The sequence below is a fragment of the Mixophyes fleayi genome, chromosome 4 (genome assembly GCF_038048845.1).
Source record: "Mixophyes fleayi isolate aMixFle1 chromosome 4, aMixFle1.hap1, whole genome shotgun sequence".
NCBI lineage: Eukaryota > Metazoa > Chordata > Amphibia > Anura > Limnodynastidae > Mixophyes > Mixophyes fleayi.
The window spans coordinates 56,718,336-56,728,581 of NC_134405.1; the positions used below are offsets into that span (position 1 = coordinate 56,718,336).

Sequence of the window (10,246 nt, forward strand, 5' to 3'; positions counted from 1 at the left end):
TGGCAGAGGGACATAATTGGTAGCAAGAGTTAAGAGGAAGCAATTAATGCAGAAATAATTATCCCTACCTCTAGAACCCAACAAAGACATACATTCATGACAGCTAATATACATAATCCTACTATACAAATATTATACATCAAAAAATATATTTTCTTCACAGATGTATGACATAACATACTTAAATGAAAATGATGTGGGGGTGATGTGAAGAAGTATTAAGTGCTTGCACGCTTTTTAGTCCAACAATACTTTAGCTTATACTATTATGAAAAACATGTATAGCAACCTGAATGGAGTAAGAATGGGCAATGGTATTATACTATAATAATACAGCGGCAAACCAAAATGACAATAAGGAGAGGTGAGTAGAGTGGAGTTGCAAAGGTAAGTAAGATGAGAACAAGAAGGGGGAAAACATCTAGCAAGAAAAAGAGGAAAGGAAAGAATGTAGAGAAGTGAAAGGCAGAGGGATAGAAAGGGGGAAGATGTAGGGGAGAGAATCATATGTTTGTAAAACATATAAAAAGTGTGCGAAGTAAATATATGTTTAAAAATAAATACATATGCACACACAGACATGTAAAAGTACACCTCTTTCAAATCTGTACTTTTACATATAAGGCCACAACTATCATCTAATCATCAGCAAAGCACAAGAGGTGGGACTGATGCTGTGGTCAGGATTAAATTAAAGATTATTCTCCAGTACAGTAGTTCAGTGATTGGCAACATGAAAACTAGACATCACAAGGCAAAATCAAATGTCACATTCGGTGTTCTCTGGCGTTAAATCACACCTCTTTACCTCAGGGCAGCACAGTGGCCTAGTGGTTAGCACGTCTGCCTCACAGCACTGGGGTCATGAGTTCGATTCCCGACCATGGCCTTATCTGTGTGGAGTTTGTATGTTCTCCCTGTGTTTGCGTGGGTTTCCTCCGGGTGCTCCGGTTTCCTCCCACACTCCAAAAACATACTGGTAGGGTAATTGGCTGCAATCAAAAAAATTGACCCTAGTCTCTCCCTCTCTGTCTGTCTGTCTCTGTGTGTGAGTGTGTGTCTATAGTAGGGAATTTAGACTGTAAGCTCCAATGGGGCAGGGACTGATGTGAATGAGTTCTCTGTACAGCGCTGCGGAATTAGTGGCGCTATATAAATAAATGATGATGATGATGATGATGATCAGGGTTGTCCAACCCGCGGCCCAGCATGCCTGTAAATGTGGCCCAGCAGGAGTTTTGGTTGTGGCAAGGGGGCAGCGCTGTTAATGAAAAAAAAATCCTGCAAAAAAAGAAAAAGATAAGAAAATACTTACCTTGTGGTCACGTGGTCCCTCCCTGGTCTCCTCCTCCGTGCGGCGCTCGCAGTGAATGTTGGGCGTGACGTCATCACGTCCGACATCCATTGCGGAGCACAGCACATAGGAGTCACCCGCGCGAACTATCAGCAGCAGTGAAACGGAAAAAACAAGAGAAGAGGATCAGAGAACAAGCCGATTAAAAGGTAAGTTAGGGGGTTTTTTTTGTTTTTTTTTATTATTTCAAGGGACGCTGACCAGTGCATAAACTCACCTGGTCCAGGAGCATCACGGACCTTATCTTCCTGTCTTAATGACTGCTGTATTGAAGCCCTTCAGAAAATTTTGTAACAATGTCACTTGATGTTTGACAGCAGCTATTAGCATGTCATTGAAGCACTGAGCAACAACAAGGAGCATTAGCAATGTTTTCTATGTTTTTTTTGGATGATCAGCTATCATTAGTGCTAGTGTATTTTATGTGCGGCCCAAAACAACTTGTCGCCTTCCAATGTGGCCCAGGGAAGCTAAAAGGTTGGACACCCCTGGTTTACATGTTTAAGGGTATTTGTATTCAGAGAGAAATATGGGTTTTTTTTAAAACAATTTGATCACAACCTTAGTTAGAAAATAGGTTTAAAAAGGATTAACATAGAAAAATTAGTAAGGCCTTTAAATGTTCTATTATGGCACATCCATGTAAGGGATATAGGGCAGGGACAAGCTGGCAACTTTCATATTGTAAGCAAACTTCATTGGTAGTTGAAATCAATGGCATGTCTCCACCTCCATGTCAGGATACCAGGGTAGATCAGATCAGCTGGTTTGCCTGTAGGCAGCCTCATGAATTCTGAATCACTTAGGCAAACAGCTGGTAGGGACCAATAGGGACTTTATTGTAAAATAAACACATGCAGGATAATAAGAACAATTAACAAAGTCCCCTCTTCTCAATACTCCCAGCTCAGATGATCGGGTACTGGGTCCAGGCGCGTTTTCCTAGTTATCGCAGTCGCCATCCCCCACGTCACTGGGACACTCCCAAATGATTGCGTGATCAGTGCCTCCTGTGTATCGGTTAGGGCAAAGGTCAGTCCCCTCATTCGGCACCTGCTGTTTTTATGATCCTTTGATAGGACTGCTCCATCTCAACAGGGGACTTCACAGCACATACTGCTAAGTGCAGTGCCTGAGTACCAGCTGTTTGCAGCGCCATAGACTATATTTGATATAGTCATAGGTTAGCAAGTTTAGGCATGTTTACTTTAGAAGAGAGGCGTCTAACAGGAGATATTACTATGTACAAATACATTATGAGTCAATACAGAGAACATTCATGGGAACTTTTTACCCCCAGGACTGTAAACAAGACATGCAGTCACCCCCTAAGGTTAGAGAGGCAGTTCACAACCAGAAAAGAAAGGGGTTCTTAACAGTAAGGGCAATCAAGATATGGAATTCACTGCCAGGCAAGGTAGTGATGGCAGATTCAATTGATTTGTTTAAGAAAGGGTTAGACATTTTTTTTTTACCAGAAAATGGTATTCATGGTTACGATAGTAGTATATCCAGAGAGAAATAGGACTGCAACATTTGGTCAGGAGAGATTTTTGCAGATTGAAACAGATTGGCTTCATCTGGATCAATTTCAAATATAAGAGAGAGAATGCAGGATATCCAGAATAGGTTAAACTTGATGGACTGGAGTATTTTTTCAACCTTATCAACTATGTTACTATGTTTTGCTTACAGATGACTGATCAGTCTAAAATACATACAAATATGCATGAGACAGATCTGAAGGAGTGGCAAGGTTCTGCAAGGCATCAGGAATACCTGTACATTTGCTAACGTAATCTCTTCCCATAGTGAGGTGGATTCCAAACTTTTTCAGTTCAAGGCACCTTAGGTCTCCATAATTTTTTTCAAGGGACCCCTAAGCCAAAATAATTACCAAGTAGTCCCCCGCCTTGCTTACCACATGCTCTGGCTGAGGGACCGCTGTGAGATTGCTGAGGCACCCCAGGAAGCCTAGGCGCACAGTTTGGGAACCACTGCCATAGTGTGAGTGTTGACTCTGAAGTTTGCTGGCATTTAACATAAGGATTGACTAAAGTTTAGTTAGGGTATGTATTTCCTTTTGGTTGCATATTTGGATAATTATATATTTATTTATTTTAAATGTGAATATTAGAGAAAAACAATTTGCATAAATAGGGAACAAAATGCTGGAGATTGCCCATAGTAACCAAATAATAATAGGAAAATCACGTAGGGATGTCCTGGTGTTATATTTCAGACACAGGCTTCAGACAGATACTATCTTAGCACTTTTGGGTGTGTAGTTGCGGTCTGAAGCTGGCACAGTTATAACACCAGGACATTTCTACCGCAGTTGACTGATTATTGCTAACTTGCTATATGCTCCCTCCAACAAAGCAACACCAGCATCCCATTGCCAATAGAAAAGCAGCTGAAGAGGTCGCAAAGGTGTGTAAGTATTTTTTTTTTTACAATAGGACACATTCAAATTTTCAATTTGAAGTTTGGAGAACTCATTTAAATGAAAAATCATTACAAGTTATATTTTCACAACATAAGACTGCAACAAAAATCAGGGACACTTGGCATAAATGTATGCATGTGCTTCAGTGAACACACAGTTGTATAGCAAAAAATTATGTCATCATCATCCCAAATGATAGTATGTAAATAAGAAACTACTGCAGATTGCTATACTGTATACTAGGATTCTAAACTGCCATAAAAGTATCAAACCAGGGTGTCCCAGACTGGATGACAGGTAATTTTAGTCGATAAATGTAATTAAAAATCATAATTTACATTTTAATAAAAAATAAAATTAAAATATATATATATATATATATATATATATATATATACAATCAGATGTTGTTAAACATATGCATGGGGCACTTAATATACAAGAATAGTGATTAGGTGTAACAAACAAACACTTGAAGAGGTAAAAGAGTAAGGCTGGGTACTACAGAAAACTTCTCCCGATGCAATATTGTTAACAATTTTACAAACGACTGAAAGTCCCAAGCATGCCGATTCCTGTGTACACAAGATTTTACACGATTTACCTTCAGATCTGCTCTTCATCTGTCATAACAATCTGCTGAAAAGATCGTGACTCTGTAAACTCTATGGAGATCTGCCTACACTATTTCTTGTGAGTGCGTACACACAGCAGAATTGACATGACATTGTTCCATCATTCATAGTGATTTTTTTCATAAAATCAAATCAAACGTACAATGTGCTTTGGAACGATAAAACATGATTGTTGGAGAATACAGACCTAGTGCGATATTGGACCTAGTGGTCGGCTATCGTGTGATTGGCAAAACAATTGGTTGAAAAACCTGTAGTATGTACCCAGCCTAATCTGTAAACATTGTACAATAAGCAGTAATTGGTAAACATTGAAGGACATGTATGTGGCAAGTAGAAGACATTTAGACAGTAAGGGGTACTTGGTAAGCTTTTATGGGCAGTAGAGAAGATACTTGGTAATTATTTACAGGCACATTTATGTCGCCATAAATTTAAAGGTGAATAAACAAGTCATAAAATAAAACATAAGTTCAGTTTCTAATAATACTTCATATTTTTAACTGTATTCATCATGGGTGTGTTGAGAAAAAAAAACAGCAGAAACATGGGATCTCTGCGGTCGAAAATTGGTTTTATTCGCCCATAAAAAGCTTTCTGATGGCAAATAAAACCATTTTTCATTTGCTGCAATCAAGTGCCGCAAACTTACACAGAGGATGACTGGAAGATAAATGACACAATTGTATCCAAAGTAAAAAGTTTTGTTTTTTTCCACTGAATAAGGGGCCACTTGCCAATGTTTACTGACACGTTTTACTATACATTGCACATAGCCAGCTAACATAAAGACCCCACTATGAAATCAGCACAGTGCATGCTGGTACACTGGATTTAGGAAATAAGACATTGTTTATAGCAGACCCATCAGCTTTAAGAAGCATGTATTTATGTATGTATGTATATATATATATATGTGTGTGTATATATGTATGTATGCACATCCGGGTGAGATGGGGAGTTTAGGAGGAGAGGGGCATTATGTGGCAGCAGGTTGGTCAGTCTGTACATGGGTCATTGGGTCATTGACCATGTGTGTCACCATTACAGGCTTATTACTGCCCAGTGTCTGCAGATAGAGGGGAGACTAGAGGTCACGGGCACAGACTGTGGGCACGTGGGGTGCCGGTAACTGACGGGACACGACCGTTAATGACACGAGATAAGACAGATGTTACCTCACTGCTCCTCTCGCCGGTAACTACCGCCACATCTACGCACTGGCTCACGCACAGCCTTCACCTGGCACTCCCCCCCGCGTGTTTCTGATTGGACGAGAGGCCCGTCAGTCAGAGAGCAGCGCTCTCCATTGGTCCGCGGGGGCGGTGACGTTCGCGTCGGGGACGTGTGTGGGTCCAGACTGGGGTGCGATACTCTGCACAGCTCAGTGGTGCAGGGTGGGGGGCAATGCTCTGCAGGATCATTGGTGCAGAGTGGTGGGCAATGCTCTGCAGAGCTCAGTGGTGCAGGGTGGGGGGCAATGCTCTGCAGAGCTCAGTGGTGCAGGGTGGGGGCAATGCTCTGCAGGATCATTGGTGCAGAGTGGTGGGCAATGCTCTGCAGAGCTCAGTGGTGCAGATTGGGGGGCAATGCTTTGCAGAGCTCAGTGGTGCAGGGTGGGGGGCAATGCTCTGCAGAGCTCAGTGGTGCAGAGTGGGGGGCAGAATGGGTGTTTTACAGACCCAGGTTTCCTCAACCCATTTCTAACATGCATCATGTATGTGATGATAAATGATCACCAGGACCAACCATAATAATTATCCCCCCCCCCCCTACCCTTCCTGCCATATTGTGATCCTGGGGCCACCGTTCCTTTAGAGATTTTATTTGCCTCCAATGCGTCAAGTGAAGGTTCAGTGGTATATACTTACATGCAGATTTGTATCAAAACGTTATGGTGGTTAATATTAAATATTGCCCTTGGCTCTGTCCACCAGACTGATGGCAGATGAAGAGTGCTCCCCTGGGTATTTTCCCTTCCAGTCACATTAAAATTACTGTGGGCAGAGAGAATTCTTATAGTGCACCACTACACCTATTGTATTGTGCTGGTTTTCTAACAGGTGGGTGATAAGCTTTGTACTGGGTGTTCCCTGTCACTGCAGGTCAGAGGATCGTACTTGAGAAATGACAACGCCGCACAGCAGACTGGCAGCCATGTGGCCCGCACGTCACATGACCAGCGCCATGACAACACAAATGTGATGCATGGGGCTTCGGCCTTCCAGAGCAGCGTGACTGAATACCTGCAGTATGTTTGAAATATTTTGGCATCCGAAAGAATTCAGTTGTAGTAATAACCGCAGGGGCCATGTCACAGGCCCCCTGATATGGGTTCTATGGTATGCTTAATTCAAAGTGTATCTACATTTATGCAAAATACCTCCCTAATCTAACAAAGTGTATACCACATCACTCCTTATACATTATTATTATTATTATCATTTATTTGTTAGGCGCCACAAGGTTTCCGCAGCGCCGTACATAATACAAACAGGGTGACATAGTACAGAGCAATAAACACAAAGTACCAATACTTCAGAACTCCGGGCAGACATATGAGCGCAGATGGAGTAGAAGAACAGGTATGGAGACAGGAGGGGAGATGGGCCCTGCTCATACGAGCTCACATCCTAAGGGAGGGTGGACAAACAGGCACAGGAGGGAGCCATTAAAGTAAGGGAGAGAAAGGCGGGGCTGGTGGAGAGAGGGGAGAACGAGAGAAGGATGTTTGCAAAGGTGCAACAAGGTAAGGGTTAAGTGGATTGTTGGTAGGCTTTGAGGAACAGGCGAGTTTTGAGTTCCCGTTCGAAGGAGCACAGACTGGGTGAGAGACGGATGGAGCGAGGGAGGTCGTTCCAGTGGATGGGAGCAGCTCGGGAGAAGTCTTGGATTCTGGAGTGGGAAGAGGTGACCAGGGTGGAGGAGAGGCGACGGTCATTGGCCGAGCGCAGGGAGCAGGCAGGGATGTGAATGGTGAGGAGGTTGGAGATATAGGGGGCAGTAGACTGGGAGAGGGCTTTGTAAGTGGTGGTGAGGAGCTTGAAAAGGATCCTGTAGGGGAAGGGGAGCCAGTGTAAGGCAAGGCAGAGAGGGGAGGCGGAGGAGGAGCGGTGTGAGAGAAAGAGGAGTCGGGCAGCCGCATTGAGAACAGAATGAAGAGGGGCGAGGTGGGAGAGGGGGAGGCCAGTAAGGAGAAGGTTGCATATATTTAATTTATATATATAAAAAAATATATATATAAATAACTGGTCAACCAACTCTACATTGTTGTTTTTGAATTGTGGTGCAGTCTCCAAAAACAGCTGCGATCCGATTTGATTTCCAGTAAAGCATCATTGAGAGGATATGTGTATTTTGTCACGAATCCAATGGGGAACACGAGGTATATTGGGGTATAATGGAGGATCCAGGTTTGCATTTTAGTGTAAAATTATCCCGTTTGATTAGTAGATTTGTATCATGTTTTATTTTGCCCCCACCCCACATGTCTTGATCTGACATTTTTGTGCATTTAAAGTTCCTACTTCAATTTTGGGCAGTATAACTTTAATGTGTCTACTTTTAAAGATTGCTGAAATCCAACCACTGCTAAGAAATCCCAAATTGTTTGTACAAATAGAGCACAGGAGGGTCGTGTGTTGTTTCTCAAGCTATGTTTCACACAGTGCTATCATTTCCTCACTGCAACCTCTGCAGTGTGTATTATCACAGCTCTCCATAAGGACAGCTGGGGCAGTGCAGCATAGAAATCAATGGCCTTCTGTGCCACATTACTTCTTGGCAGTTTCCTTGCGTTATGCCACCTTACAAATGCAGATCAAGAAATAAATAGTACTAATCAGGCCTTAAAAGTGGCAGCCATAGTCTCCAGTCTAGATCAGTGCTGCTCCAATTTTTTTTTTCTGGTGGGGTACAAATGTCAACTGTGCCATTGTTCTTAAACACCAAAAGAGGTGATTCCTAATAGGAGGAATTGTATATCCAAGTTATAGAACCCAAAACTCATACTTGGACCTACTGTGAGGTCCCAACACATCTCTGTCCTACATATAAAACATTAAAATATAGCGATTGCTCCTAAAAAAAAAAAAAAAAAAATTAAGAGATCACTAGTTTGATGCAGCTGTTGACCACTAAAATTGGCTACAAGCAACAATTAAATTCGTTAGTCAAAAACAATTTCCTTTGTTGCCAATATAGTTACACATGGACTGCCAGATTCGTACAGATACTGATGGTCTGTTGTATAATTAGTCTTTTTTTTGTTTGTCCCATCCAGGGAAATGCCTGTGACATTTACTGTTGTAGTGAATTGCAATTTGTTCTAAAAATGGACTTTGGAATATAGCAGTTAGAATTGCCAGAAAAGTATTAACTTTAATATTAAAGGCAATAAAAAAAAAAAAAACATAGAAGGCCATAGAGAAAAAAAAAATATTTCAAATACAGCATATAAATGTAAGCTTATGCAGCGCCATAAACCCAGTCATTTAATCATGCTAACTGCATTTGCACTTCGTTTTCCACTGCATTATTAACGAACCCTGAATGATTCTTGTTGCAAAATCACCAAACACCAATGGGGTAATCAGGTAACATGACTGACCTGATTAAATCTTTTTTTTCAGATAAAAAGATCGTTTAGGACACGTTTAGTTTAAAACATCTAAACTGGCTGACAGATGTGTATGGCCAGGTATGGATTTAGTTTCCTTAAGTGACTCAACAGCCCATTAAATAATTTCAGTGTTACGTAGTTCATTCTATTAAAGCTTCTTGTCCTTTAAAAGGGTTGTCCACCTTCCAGCATCTGCTCACTGTAGGAAAAGTCACTCCATAGAAGTTGTCACTACTATTATAAAGAATAACTCCACCTTTAAAAACTTTTTTTTTAAAACCCAAAAGGGACATTTATGTAGAAAACATACCTGCCTTATTGGTTCTATCATACTGGTATCACATGAAAGCGAGTCAATTACATTTTTGCTTTTGAATGGGACCCTCACCTACCATGTCTTTTCCCCTAGATTACTGGGAGGTTTGCAGGGGTAGATTTACTAAGGCTTCTAAAAAGGGAAAGTGGAGATGTTGCCCCTAGCAACCAGATAGCCATCATTCTCTAGAATGTACAAGATAAATAACTATAATCTAACTGGTTGTAATAGGCAACACCTACCTACTCTAGTGTACAAAGTGATTGTTTTTGCTATTTAAAACAGCAAGATGTCGGAAAAAACATAGGAGGGAAGCGCTACACATGGCTTCTGACTGAAACAATCTTAAACAGTTATAGCAGAGAGTGTATCTAACCAACAAAAATGCCATTCCTTTACATAGAAAATCTTTATGGTTGGTTTGAAGGGTGACTGAACACAAAATACAATGCAATCATCACTTTTCACACTCTGGCTCTTGGTAATATACCCAAGAAATATATCAGTTTATTTATTTTTAAAGGTAGTGTTGGCCTTTAAATTGCATTCTAAATTGAGACAAAGTGTGACTATTATATTACAATCAGGTCACAATAATCTTCAAGTAAGGTGGCGTCTCATATGGAGGAATATACCTTCTGCCACTGCCTAGCCCTGCTCAAGATGCTGACACTCTATTGGACCTCCTGCCTGTGATGTAACTCATTCTTAGTGACATCACAGGCTTCATTTCCTTGCCTTTTGGTTTAAGCCCCAAAATTGCTGTCTCCACCACCATTGGCAATGGAAGGTGTATTAAAAAATAGCACATACAGCTCTAAGAGATGCATAAAAGCAAAAGGTATAAATCATCGAATATAGACAACACACA

At 41.3% G+C, this 10,246-nt stretch overlaps 1 protein-coding gene across 1 annotated transcript in view; it reads right to left on the reverse strand.

Moving 5' to 3' along the window:
• The window catches only part of PIWIL2 (piwi like RNA-mediated gene silencing 2), a 208,612-nt gene extending 202,915 nt beyond the window's left edge, over nucleotides 1-5,697 (reverse strand). The window contains exon 1 of the mRNA XM_075207127.1: nucleotides 5,617-5,697. The gene's annotated coding sequence lies outside the window, so the exon portion shown is untranslated. The remainder of the gene's footprint in view (nucleotides 1-5,616) is intronic.
• Between the last annotated feature and the right edge of the window lie 4,549 nt (nucleotides 5,698-10,246).